Source organism: Dipodomys spectabilis, unplaced genomic scaffold (genome assembly GCF_019054845.1).
Source record: "Dipodomys spectabilis isolate Male_0828 unplaced genomic scaffold, ASM1905484v1 ptg000567l, whole genome shotgun sequence".
NCBI lineage: Eukaryota > Metazoa > Chordata > Mammalia > Rodentia > Heteromyidae > Dipodomys > Dipodomys spectabilis.
In genome coordinates, this window is record NW_024871244.1 from 574,329 (window position 1) to 588,000 (window position 13,672).

Below are 13,672 nucleotides of genomic sequence, written 5' to 3' on the forward strand. Positions count from 1 at the left end.
TTTACCATGTGAATTCAGAAGAACAAGAACAGTTAGAATGTATCACAAGTTTATACCAAAGACACTGCGTTGATACTTTTTATATTCTAATATACATTTTAAACCTAATTATTTTATTCCAATTCTATTTATTGGAATAAATAAATTTTAATTTATTTGTGAAATTATCAACTAATTCTAGTAAGTTTCATTGTGTGAAATATAAAATCAGCACATATAAATATAAAATATATAACTATATATAATATAAGAAAAAAGACACATGTTTTGCATTGTTCTGTTGTGGGTACAGTATCAAAGGCATCTCTGTTTTAAAGTATTATTACATTATCTCTACCTCAGTGTTTGATAGAGTTGGACCTAAAGCTTTACCATTTGTAGATTTACAGCCTGTAGGCTAGAGAAAACACTGTGATTAAAACATTACCAATTTAAGGCCTAATAATTAGAAGAAACATCTGGACTTCTCCTGCAACTATGAAAATATTTGGTGATAGAAATGCAGTAGTGTAACTTCCTGCCTGGTAGGATGGTAGACAGGCCAGGATATTAAGTAATCATGAATATGATCAATTTTTTCACCTTCTTGGCTTTAGTTACTTTTGAAATGTTAGATATAATAAACAATTATATTTTGATAAAATACCTTCTAGTCGGAACAGTTATGACTGAACTCTTCATCTCTCTATGATCCCTTGTAACTAAGATTAGTGTTGTTCAAGTAAAACAATCTATTGCTGTCAGGGTAAGATATTCTGATTGGTCTGTTCCTACATGGAAGAAGAATAAAGGGTCAGGTAGACATTTGTGCCAGTAAGACCTCACTTGGGAAAATGTCAGCTGCAGAAGGTTAGAAGTAGCTCTTAAGCAAGGCTTACTTTGAATCCATTAGCTCCACAAAGGTAATTCAGTTGGATCAATTAGTACATGAAAAAGCCATCACCTTTGGACCTAGCAATAAATTATTGAAAGTATGATCAAATTCCAAATGAAAAAGATTTAAAATTGTCATTGACAAAAAAATTTGCAAATGTGAGCATTAAGATGAACAATATATTTTTTTCCACTATTCACAGAATTTTAGGGAAATAAGATCAGTAGCATTGTCAGGAACAATATAGTTTCCTTATTACAAGTAGGGAACCGTGGATATAAGTCTGTATAAAGATTGCATCATTAACTACTTAAATTTAGAAGATACTACATGCTTCAGCAGCACGTATTCCCAAATTACAATACAGAGATTAACATGGCAATTGCACAAGAATGATATGAAAATTTGTGAAGTATTCTGTATTTTTCATTCTTCAGATGCAAGAAATGAAAAACAGTTATTAAAAAGTTGATCACAAAATAACAAGTGTAACAACACACGTAATTCATATAATTAAATTTAGTTTGACATCAGTGTATTAAATCTTCACCTCAGAAAGGCGTTTACATACCATAAACTTTACAAAACTTTTGAAATTAGACAACATTGTCATTTTATCCCAATGAAAAATAATATTAGGACCGAGGAAAAAAAGGAATCTAAAACTTTCTATATGGAATACAATCTGAAAGAACACATTATACAAACATAGAATATTTTAAAATATTCTTTTTCAGACAAGCACCAGAAATACTTTAGTTTCTGTACTAATCATTTAAATGGATAAATTAAAATTATTTCTGATTAAAATTTCACAAACTCTGCAGAAATCATTATACATGTATACAAAAACTCTTGAATACATTTTGACATCTAATGCAGGCAATTCACTTGGAAGAATTCCACGGAATTCATGAATTTTTACAGTAAGTATTGGTGTTGCCAGACGCTGGTGGCTCAAATTATAAAAAGAATTTTGAGGTATTACCAATTGTAATAGACTCAGACAGTCCTACCACTATAAAGGCCATGACAAAGGTCTCTAAAAGAGACTATTCAAGTTAATAAAGGACAGAGGATTGCCCAAATACTTTTACTCTTATATCTAAACTTGCCTAATCCCACACTGACTCAAAACAGAAAAGGAGGGTTTGGCACCACAGATACTGTAGCCTGGGTTCAGGAAATTACAGATAAAAGGCCTTACAAGGCCATTAAAGTCAATGGAAAACAAATGACAGGACTCTTAGACACAGGAGCTGACAGATCCTGTATAGCTGGAAAAGATTGTCCTATGGCCTGGCCAGTGCAAGAGACTTCTTCTTCCTTAATTGGATTAGGGATGGCTTCTAATGTAGCTTAGTCAGCTCAGAAACTCAAATGAGTATGTGAAGGGCAGCAAGGCCACTTCAAACCTTATGTTATCCCCAGCTTGCCCTTTTCTTTATGGGGCAGAGACATCATGCAAGACATGAAAATAAAATAGGACAAATAGACTCCTCATTGAAGGAGCAAAATTTTTCATAGGGGCCACTGAGAAACAGCTTTATGCTGACAAAATAATATGGAAAAGTGATGATCCTGTATGGATTAATCAGTGGCCCCTAACTCAAGAAAAGATTCAAGCCATACCGGACTTAGTTCAAGAACAATTGAGAGGCTAATTCAACAAAAACCGCAACACCACCTATATGGGGAAAGATCAAGAAGCTGGTTGAAAAGGCTTGGCACATTTTGTTAATGAGTTAAATAAGGATGTTTCTCTAACAATAACAGAGCAACAAATTATTGAACCAAAATTAAAAAAAAACAAAATAGAGGCTTTGGAAAAAGTAGTCTTAAAGTTAGGGACTCAAGTCAATAATCTAAAAACCCAGTTGACAACTAGATGTCATCAGTCATTTAAATATATTTGTGTTACCCCATTACCTTATAATGAGAGCTTAGATTGGGAAGTTACTAAAGTGCATTTACAAAAAATCTGGAAGGACAATAGCTTAACTCATGAGATAGGACAGCTACAGGAAGACATCTCAGCCCTTAGTCAAGCTCATTTGGAAACCGTGTGGATAAATTCTTTGGCAGAAGACTTACAGAGAGGATTAAAAAGTCTTAATCCTTTAGATTGATGGCACTACTTGGTTACATTTGGAGTCATAATACTAATTGATATATGTATTCTTGTTGTCTTTCTAGTCCTCTTCAAACTAGTCTTCTGCTCCATCTTCTCTATATGAGAAGAAATTTCTCTGGCACATCTAAAATATAAGAAAGGAGCAAATGCCATGCCTACTCCAGTGGAGTCTGCTTAGCATGGAACACCTGCATTCAGACCTGAGAATGGGGCTTCACAGAAGCCTATCTCTGAGAATGGGACTTCACCGAAGTCTACCTCAGAAAATGGGGCTTCAAAGAGGCCTATCTCTGAGAATGGGACTTCACTGAAGTCTACCTCAGAGAATGGGGCTTCAAAGAGGCCTACCTCCTGGAAAGGCTGGCAATGCCCCTGGGAAAGATGTGTTTCTGTTCCTGTTTTTCTTTTCTTCGTTGTATAGGAGTGCCTATTAATCTTTTACTGTTCCTGCTGCTTGTTCTACTTACTCATGCTCAATGTTCCCTTATTTAAGGCTCTTTCTTAAAAGTGTTGATGACTCCAACATCCGATGAGTGTCCTGAGAATATGACTAACTCACCAGAGTTAAGTGCTACCATAAAAGCCCCTCTTATGGAAGCTATTAGACAAGTCATAAGTAAATATAAAAGTATTGGAGGTTTCATGACATCACTTCAGCAGAAGGAATTGTTTGTAAGAGATTTACAGGAAGCTGTAGGCACGGCTAGAGCAAAAAGTGTGTATGGCTACTGGAGACTTTCCTTTAATCCTAAAGCATATACAATAGACTCATATAGATATCCTGTAGGTAAGAAAGATGTAGAGGGATATTTAGACCAAAAGCTAAATAAGATTCTTAAAAAGTTGGTAGATGGAAGGTGGCAATGGCTTATCAGAGGAAAATGGTGGGATCCTCCATTATCTAGAGGACCCCAACGACTTCCCCCAGATCCATAGCCTTTTACAGGTGTGTATGATAAGGATGGCAACCATTGGGAAATGTACTTAGAAGAAAGAACTTCCTATTACTCTTTTTCATTTACTGAGAGACTTGCTAGATTTAGGTCTCCTTGGTACTTACTATCAAAGAAGGAACAAGAAAGATCTTATGAGACAGTTAAGGCCTCTATGGAGAAGAGTAAACGATTATGTGAAAGGGTTACAGAAAAGACACTATGAGCTTAAATTTGATATATGGCCAGATTTAATTAAGTATACTAAATATCATGATTTTGGCCACAAATTGGGGACCCTCTAAAGAATGGCAAAGAAGCACAATTGCTTAAAAAAGATTTGAAACATATAAAGTACAAAACTAAACAAAAGTAACTAAAGTACTAGAGTTCATGCCTTTCTGTCCAGTACTTTACCCATGTGCTCTGGTTAATGGTTAATAGGTGATAAACATCAAAACCAATTGTATTTCTTAAAAATAGAGGTAAAGCCAAAAACAAGTGCCTATTGTCATAGCTCGTCATCCAAAAAAAAGATCAGGCGACCAGCTGGTGAACACTCAAAAACGAAGCCTTGCAGCAGATTGTGTAACTTTTTGCCCTTTCTCATGAAGACTTTTGCTATAAAAGCATGTTATCCTCTGCAATAAATCGCACTCAGCATTCACTCCTCTTCTGTGTGAGTTGTCTGTTTGCCATCTCCCCACCTGTTGCAGTTCCTCCACTAGGTGTCCTCCGTCGTCCCAACAGAGCCAGTCAGCCGCAGAGGTCCATTGTATCTTTGCTATCTCAATTCTCAGCAGCAAGAAGCCTTTAGTTTGGGCATTGGTATCTGTATCATGATGAAGTAAGAAAGAAGCCACTCTGGTGTTATTCTGCATATATACACTGTGCAGGGTTGTCCAGCCATCTACAGTTATTGCATTTGCCAATTGAGCCACCAACTCATGGACAATGTCTAAGTGTCCACTGCAGGCTTCCTGATGAAGAGGGGTATACTCATCATCATCCCTAGTATTCACATGAGTGGCCTTTATGGAAAGTAGTGTCTGCATTGTAGTAAGCTGAATATTTTCAGCAGCCCAATGAAGAAATTTACTTGGATCCTTCTCCAATTTTTGTCTTGCAATTGATATCATTCCTTATTTTTTCATCTTGTTCCTCATCTTCCTAAGAATTGCCTAACCAGAGACTTTGCGTGCCAGTGGGAATGAAGTTTCCATGTATTTCCCTAATAGTTCACATTGGTTGAACTGGTCAGAAAAATCTAGTGAATTTTCTGCATATCTGATTTATATCCTTTTTCCAATTTTTCTATTCGAAATTATTCTAACTGGAGAGTAGGGAATTGATGGAGAACAGAGGAAAGATGTTCCTCCGTATTCAAAGGTACAGACTGAAATTTAGGACCAGTGATGTCTTCATGTGCAGCTTATTCTAGGAATGAGAAAATATGAAATAATGCCTTCTATATAAATGATTTGGGAAATGGCAGAGCAAAAAGTGAAATGATGCAACCAAAAATATAAAAGCAAAATAAATTAGGATAATTATGGAGCAATCATATTATCTATGAGAACCATGAAATAGAGAAAGGAAGAGAGATACAGATGTGCAATGACCTAGCTAGCCACAAAATTCATGCCTCTGATCAATTGATAGAGCAAACAAAATTTTATTTTTTAAAAAAGATGGAAATAGAATTTATATATTTACTTGGAATTAGTAAATACATTTTAGTAGCCTACATAAAGAGACATAGCTTTGACCAAATTACAGACAAGAATCTAAACCCTTGGTAATTCTAGTAAATCCTTGGTAATTCTAGTAAAATTTGACTGAAATCAGTTGAATCACACTTTTCCTGTACAATGAAGAAATAGGTCCAAGCTAGTAAAGCAGCTAGAGAAGGCAGGAAGATTGTATCTGTGACAAAACTTTGTGGAAAATGGTATTGAGGACTTCTCACTGGTGATCCACTTGCACTGGAAGCATGATTCTGAAGTATTGCTTGCTGATTCTGAACTATTGCTTTGATCATTATATTCTCCAAGAAGAAAAAATGAGAATTGATAATTTAGGACTACTAATATATTTTGAACTTCTCACTAAGCATCTTCAATCATCAAAATCACATGAAGAAAATAGACAGGCCTACTTTATTAGATGAAAACAAGTGTCTTTTAAAAAACAAAGAATTTATGTAGTCATGCATAGGACTTCTATTTTACCAATGCCTCATACATTTTTTATAATGTTGGGTAACAATAAATAATGGATTTATTAGAAGGCTCTTAAAGCTCATATGTTCAATAGTGATTTCTCTTACACTGTATCATGGTATTTTTTGTTTATGGTCTTAAGAAATTTACATAACTAACTTGAATTTCTGACAGGACAGTATCATCACTGTACATCTTGCTTCCATACTCTCAGTTTTACATTACTATCTAAGTATGTGCATTAGATAGTTATAGAGAAAAAAAGTAGAAGCCACACTAGTGGCTCATGTCATTAATACTAGTTAATCAGAAAGATGAAATCTGAGGATTGTGGTTTGAAAGCAGACCAAGAAAAAAAAGTCCATTAGATTCTGATTTGAATGTAACCAGCAAAAACTAGAAATGGAGCTGTGGTACAAGCAATAAAATGCTAGCCTTGAGTAAACTGAAATAAAAAATAAATTCTGGGAAAAGCTGTGTGTACAGTAGGAAATGACCTACTGTGTTAGGAGCCATTCCAGATGTGTAGAGGCTCTGAGTTTTGTCTACAGTTGTTCTGATAACAATAGTGCCATCTTCTCGGGGGTTGGAATATTCATGTGCTCAAGGACTCCCTGAGGCCTTGGGCTACCCGTTGGTGTGTGTGTGTGTGTGTGTGTGTGTGTGTGTGTGTGTGTGTGTGTGTGTGTGTGTGTTTCCCTCATTTTGCCCTGTCCACTTTGTGAGTGCCTGTCTGCCTATTCCTAATCTCGGATAGTGCCCCTTCTCCATTGCATATTTGCCTTTAGCCTCGATCAGGATCTGTAATGAGTCTTAAATTGTCAGAGACCTGAATATTCCACTTTTCCTTTGGAGCCCAAATTCGGCTGTCCATATCTTTGTACACCTCCAGAGGATTCTGGGTCAGCAGGGCCAGCTGGCATATGTTCTCCCTTGCCTCTGGGGGGGGGGGCAGGGTCAGTCATGTGATGTCCTGTCATTTTCCTCAGATGGGCCTCTGGCTGTACGTCCCACTCTCAGCAGTCTGGCAGTGGAGTGGGGGAAGGGTGGTTGCCAGTGGCTCTGACCAACTCGAGCTTGATAGCTGACTGAAGGCTAACCCAGCAAGGATGATCAGGGTTTACATGGGAGGTGAGGCCAAGGTCGATGTCTAGGAAATGTCAACATATCTTTTCACAGGTAAGTCTATCTTCCAACCCTAGCAGGGCCTCTAGACAATTCCAGATGTCAGAATACAGAGGCACAGACTTTGAGCTCCAGGGCCAGAGAACTAGGGGATGAGAGACTGGTATGGCCAGTGCCTCAATGTTCTGGGGCATTAACCTTGAACTGGCTATGTCCCCCTTGTGTAAGTTCTTAACCCAGTGCTGGCCACACACCGGCCACTTGTGCTGTGGAAGTGGTAGGAGCAGAGGTGAGATCTAGGATGACCAAAATCGGGATTTATGGCCTGAATGGGGTGTAAGTTGTCTTTAAAAAAATCTTAGAGCTGGAATTCACAGCTTGGCACTGTCCCTGAGCTTCCTTTGTTCAAAGCTAACACTTTAACACTTGAACCATAGCTCACCTTTCATTTTTTTTAGTAGCTGAGTAGACAGAAGAGTATCACATACTTCCCTGCCTTGGCTGGCTTCAAGTTGCTGCCCTAAGAGCTCAACCACTTGAGTAGTTAGGATTTCTGGTATGAGCCTCTGGCAACTGCTAAGGATGTGTGTGTGTGTGTGTGTGTGTGTGTGTGTGTGTGTTTACCAGGGCTTAAACTCAGAGCTTAGGTGGTATCCTAGGTATCTTTAACTTGTTTGCACAAGGGTGGTGCTGTAGTACTTGAACTACAGTAGCTCTGCTTCCCATCTTTTTCATGATACTTTGGAGATAAGAGTTTGCCCAGGCTAGCTTTGAATCTTGATTGATCCATAGGTCTCAGCCTTGAGTAGCTAGGATTATAGGCATGAGCCACTGGCATCCAGCTGCATGGATGTCTTTTCCTAATCTCTTCTGTTCTAACAGCTGTCTACTTGCCCTGGGCTAGATCTCTGACCTACACATCAGCTTCCACCAGCCCCTGACTGTGTGAAGAACATATAACTCAAACTTGATCCCATTCTTTTTCCTCAGGGGAGGAGGTTATGTTTCATCTGAAGCCTGGGGTAGGAGGGGTAGCTGTAGATGGGTGCTCAGCTGGGAGAGAGGTAGTATGTTTTAGCCAAGAAAGGAAGTGTGGCCAGATGCTAATAGCTCATGCTCTCATACTCCTAGCTCTTCAAGAGTCCGAGATCTGAGGATTGCCATTCAGAGGCAGCCTAGATAGAAAAGTCTGTGAGACTCTCTTCTGCAAATAGCCACCCAAAACCTGGAAGAAAAGCTGTGACTTAAGTGGTAGAGTGCTAGTCCTGAATGAAAAAAGTGAGGGACAGAGCCCAGGCCTTGAGGTCAAACCCTAGTACCAAGGTGCTTATGCGTGCACACACAGACACACACAGACACACAGACATGCAGACACACACACACACACACACACACACACAAAACACATACACAGGAAGGTGGTAATGATGAGCTGAGCTAGAACTGGGGGCAGACCTGAGGCATTGTCACAGTAAACTCTATAGGCATATCAAGTGGTTTCTCCCTAAATCCTTCTTGGGCTGAGGGGTCTGGGCCATGGCAGTAAGTTCCATGGAACCTGTCCCTCCATCTGTGCACTGGGCCACAGGACCAAGGGGAGGGCACTATGGATGCTCATTTGTAGTCGGCCCACGATTGCAGACCTTCATGTGCCCCTGAGCATGGTGAGGAAAGGAGGCCTCTGAGCCCTGGGACTCCAGGGACAGTGACTGCTACAAGCATCAGCCAGCTGGCTGTGGATTCCTGAGACTACAAGTCTTTCATGAGCCCAACACAACACCTGCCCAAGGTGTGCCTGACAAATTCACACTCTTGTGATACCCGCATGAGTGGGCATTACCTGGTGTGACATCTTGCAGCTTCTGCCCCTCCTGGCTCAGAACTGTGGTCTGAGACTTCAATTTACTGTTCAGATCCACATTACATCCATGACAGATGCCATTCTGATTATCTCCATGCCCCAAGGCTCCACCCTTCTTTGGTACTGTGTCTTGCTCTGTAGGGAATGGCCTCCAAACAGGCTGCTCTCAAGACTTGTAGGACACCTAGAATTGGGAGACCCTTAGGGGCCCACTGGAAAGTGGGCCTAGAGCCACAGAGTGAGGTACAAGCAGGCCAGGGGTTGGTCATGGGGCTTGAACTCTGGGCCTGGGCGCTGTCCCCAAGCTCTTCAGCTTACCACTTGAGCTACAGAGCCACTTCCAGTTTTACGGAGGTTCCTTGGAGATCAGAGTCTCTCAGACTTTCCTGCTTGGGCTGGCTTTGAACTGTGGTCCTCACATCTCAGTCTTCTGGGGACTAGGAGGACAGGTGTGAGCCACCAGTGCCCAGCTGATATGGCCTTTCACCACAGTGGGCTAGGAGCTCCTGAAAGCTTTTCTTTATTTTTCTGTGCCAGTACTTGGGCTTGAACACAGGGTCTGGGCTCTGGTCTCTTAACTTTTTCACTCAAGGTTAGCACTTTACCACTTGAGCCACAGCTCCATTTCTGGCTTTTGGTAGTTCATCGGCAAGAAGAGTCTCACTAACTTTCCTCCCCTGAGCTGGCTTGACACAAGATATCTATTTCAGTCTCCTGAGTAGCTAAGATTTACAGGGGTTGAGCCACTGGTGGCATTGGGCTAGAAGCTTTTCTTAAGCAAGCATTATTCCCTGCATTTGCCCTGAATCCTACATGCAAAGGAGGTCTGAGGGTCAGGAGCTGTTAAAAAATAAGCTCCCAGCCACAGGAAATGGATGGGGTCCCTGGTAAAAGCTGAGCTAATCTTCACCCTGGGCCCCATTCTGGGACCCCACACTCTGCCCTACCTGTGACTCAGCCTTGAATGTCCTGCCATACTTGCCTGAAGCCACAGAACCTTCATTCCACCCATACCATCTGCTCTACACCACACCTTAGGACCAATTAAATATATGCTGCAAAGTTTTCCTCATTTGAAATAACTACACTATGTGCATAAATCTACAAGTTAATCCAATAGATAGTAAACGACAAATAATTCCTCTTGGATATGATTAACTAACTGCACTCTAAGCATTCACATGGCAAGAAGATGGGAAGCTATTCTTAGGAGAGGATCACAATGGCTCAATACGTATGTGCATGTGACCATATAAAATGTTGATTATTGCAATGAACTGTAATAATCAATCATACATGTGAAGAACATGTATCTGCATATAATTTTAAAAGATGTCATAGAAACAACCGACTTCTCTATAAACTCAACAGCAACATTCTAAGTTTAGAAGATAAAATTGAGGGAAGTTTTCAACACAAACTAAAATACACAGTGGAAAATGTGGGAGAGAAAAGATAAGATGAAAAGTAGAATAGCTAACTATTCAAGAATTCATAAACAATTTCTAAACTTTACAAGAGAGCTGGGGTACAGTTCAGTTGTAGAAACAGACTAATATATACAAAGCCATGGGTTCAATCTCCAAGAAGGCCTAATAATAATTTAATAAATAGTAGTAATACAATAGTTACTTGAAATAAATACTTTCATACTAGAGAGGCCTGAATCCTCAAAAACTAAACAAAATATTTTCAATTCTTGTACCCAGTGACATAAAACTAAGAATGAAATGGAAATAGTTTCCTTTTCTGTCCTTTCTTTTCCTTTTCTGTTTCCTTGTTTTTCTTTTTTTCCTTTGGCACTACTGGTGCTTGAAGTTGCTAAGACTCTAACCACTATAGATTATTTTTCTGGCCAAGCCTCTCGTGAGCAATGATCTATTCTCTATGACTTCCACAAACGTGAGATAACAGGGAAATTACACTATATCTCACTTACTTTGGTTTTGTAATTTCTCACTATTTTTTTTGTCAAAACTGGCCCTGATATGTCTTCTAAATCTCTGCCTTCTAATTAGCAGGGTATATTTCAGCTCAAGCTTGGACCCAGACTATTTTTCAATGTAAACATTCCATATTAACTTCTGTTTTCTAGTTATCATTAAATTCTATTGAGGTTAGTATGGATCTTTATGAAGTTATAAGAAGAACACAGAAATATCCCTGGAATAATTTTCCTGGTTTCTTTAAATATTTATAGCATGACATCACAAGTAGAACATTAATATTTCACAAGTACTTTATGCAGACTTCAGTAGTTTTAATTATTTTGCGCACATATTAAGTCCAACATAATTTTATCAACTCTATGAATATACCATATTTACAGATATGTTTCTTTACCAAAAATGAGTCTGTCTCATGCTTCGTTTTTATAATTAAACCCACTACTTCTCTTTGTCCCATCCCAAACCTGTTTCATCCTGGTAACACATTTTTTTTTCTCTGACTTCTAGATCATGCAATGTTTGCCTTGCATGTGTGAAGCCCTGGGTTTGATTCCTCAGTACTACATAATCAAAACAATCTGTAATTGGCACTATGACAAGTGATAGAGTGCTAGCATGAGGAAAAGAAGCTCAAGAACATTGCCAAGGCCCTGAGTTCAACCCCCAGGACTAGCCAAAAATAAACATGACGCATTTTATTAAGCCTGGCACTAGAGGCTCACGCCTGTTGTCCTAGATGCTCAGGAGGCTGAGGATTGAGTTTTGAAGCCAGCCCTCGCAGGAAAGTCCATGAGATTCTTATCTCCAATTAAATCTCAGAAAAATCTGAAAGTGCTGCTGTGCCTCAAGTGAAAGAGTTCTAGCGTTCATCCAAAGGAGCTCAGGGACAGTGCCCAGACCCAGATTTCAAACCTCAGGAAAGAAAAAAGAAAAGAAAAAAACCACACTAAATACTATACATAAACTGCTTTGTCAAACAGCAATTTCTATACAGCTACTTAAAGTTAATTTAAAAATATGATTAGAATAAAATACCAATCACTTTGGGAAGAAGACATTGATAGAATTGAAAGGTTGTTCACAGGAGACAAAGTAAATTTTATAACATACACTTTGAGTTGAAATTTGTTCATGTCTTCTTACATCATTGATGAAATTGGCAATACTATAGTTATGGGTCAATTTCCTTGAGAAACTGATTGTATTCTTCTGTCTTTTCACAAGAAACCATAGAGGTGATTTTTTGCCTCTTTTTTTAAAAATTGTGAGCGTACCTTTCAGAGGGGTTACAATTACATGGGCAATGTAATGAGTTCATTTCTTATCAAGCGTTGTTGCCTCCTCATTTGTTTCCCCTTCCCATCCCTTCCCATCTTCCCTCACACCACCTCCCAGCCAAAGTTGTACATTTTGTTTTTCGACATAAAGTCTTGTACATCTCATTGCTGGAATGGGTCCACCTGTATCCCTATTTAAACAATATGTATTTTCCCTCCCCTCCAGAAATTATACAAACATCAAATACAGTGAAATCAAGGCCTTACCGTGGGGGAAGGACATACAAAGAAACAAAGAAATCACCTTATACATATGTTAGAAACAATCACAAGAAAAAAAATACATTTGAATCCTTATCTTGGAGTTAATTTCTCCTAACATCAACTTATCTGACAGTTTCTGCTTGTCTCAGACATATATTAGTTATTGCAAATAAGGGAAACCATGGGACCTATGTTTCTTTGGGCCTGGTTTACTTCACATAATATAATTTTTTCCAAGTCGTTCCATTTCATAACAAATGGGGCAATGCCATCTTTTCTGATGGAGGCATAGAATTCCATTGTGTATATATACCACATTTTATTGTTCCATTCATTTGCTGAGGGGTATCTGGGTTAGTTCCACATCTTAGCTGTAGTAAATAATGCTGCAATAAACATAGTTGTGCTGATAGCTTTGTTTGTGATCATTTGGGTAAATGCCCAGAAGTGGGATTGCTGGGTCATAGGGGAGCTGTAAGTGGAGTCATTTGAGGAACCTCCATACTACCTTCCAAAGTGGTTGAACAAGTTTACACTCCCACCAACAATGCAGTAAGGTTCCCTTTTGTCCACATCTCCTCCAGCATCTGTTTTTATTACAATTCTTGAATATAAGCATTCTAAATGGAATGAGGTGGTATCTCAATGGTGTTTTGATTTGCATTACTTTTACGGCTATGGAAGTTGTGCATTTCTTCATGTGTCTATTGGCCACCCTTCTTTCCTCTTCAGAGAAGTTTCTCTTTAAGTCTTTAGCTCACTTATTCAATGGGCAGTTGTTTCTTTGAGGGTTTGTTGCTGGGCATTTTAATTATTTGAGTTTCAGGTATATTTTAGATGTGAGACCCTTGTCCATTGTATGGCTAGTGAAGATCTTCTCCAAATCCTTGGGATTTCTATTGATCTTGATAGCTATATCCTTTGCCAGCAGAAGCTCTGTGATTTCATGCAATCCCATTTGTCCAAGCTTTCTTTGATTTGTTGTGTTTCTGGGTTTCTATTAAGAAAATTTCTACCTGTGCCAAGGAGACATA

At 38.9% G+C, this 13,672-nt stretch overlaps 1 pseudogene; it reads left to right on the forward strand.

Annotated features, from left to right (window-relative positions):
* Window positions 1-1,204: 1,204 nt before the first annotated feature.
* On the forward strand, window positions 1,205-1,301 carry LOC122100181 (annotated as a pseudogene).
* The last annotated feature ends 12,371 nt before the right edge of the window (window positions 1,302-13,672 follow it).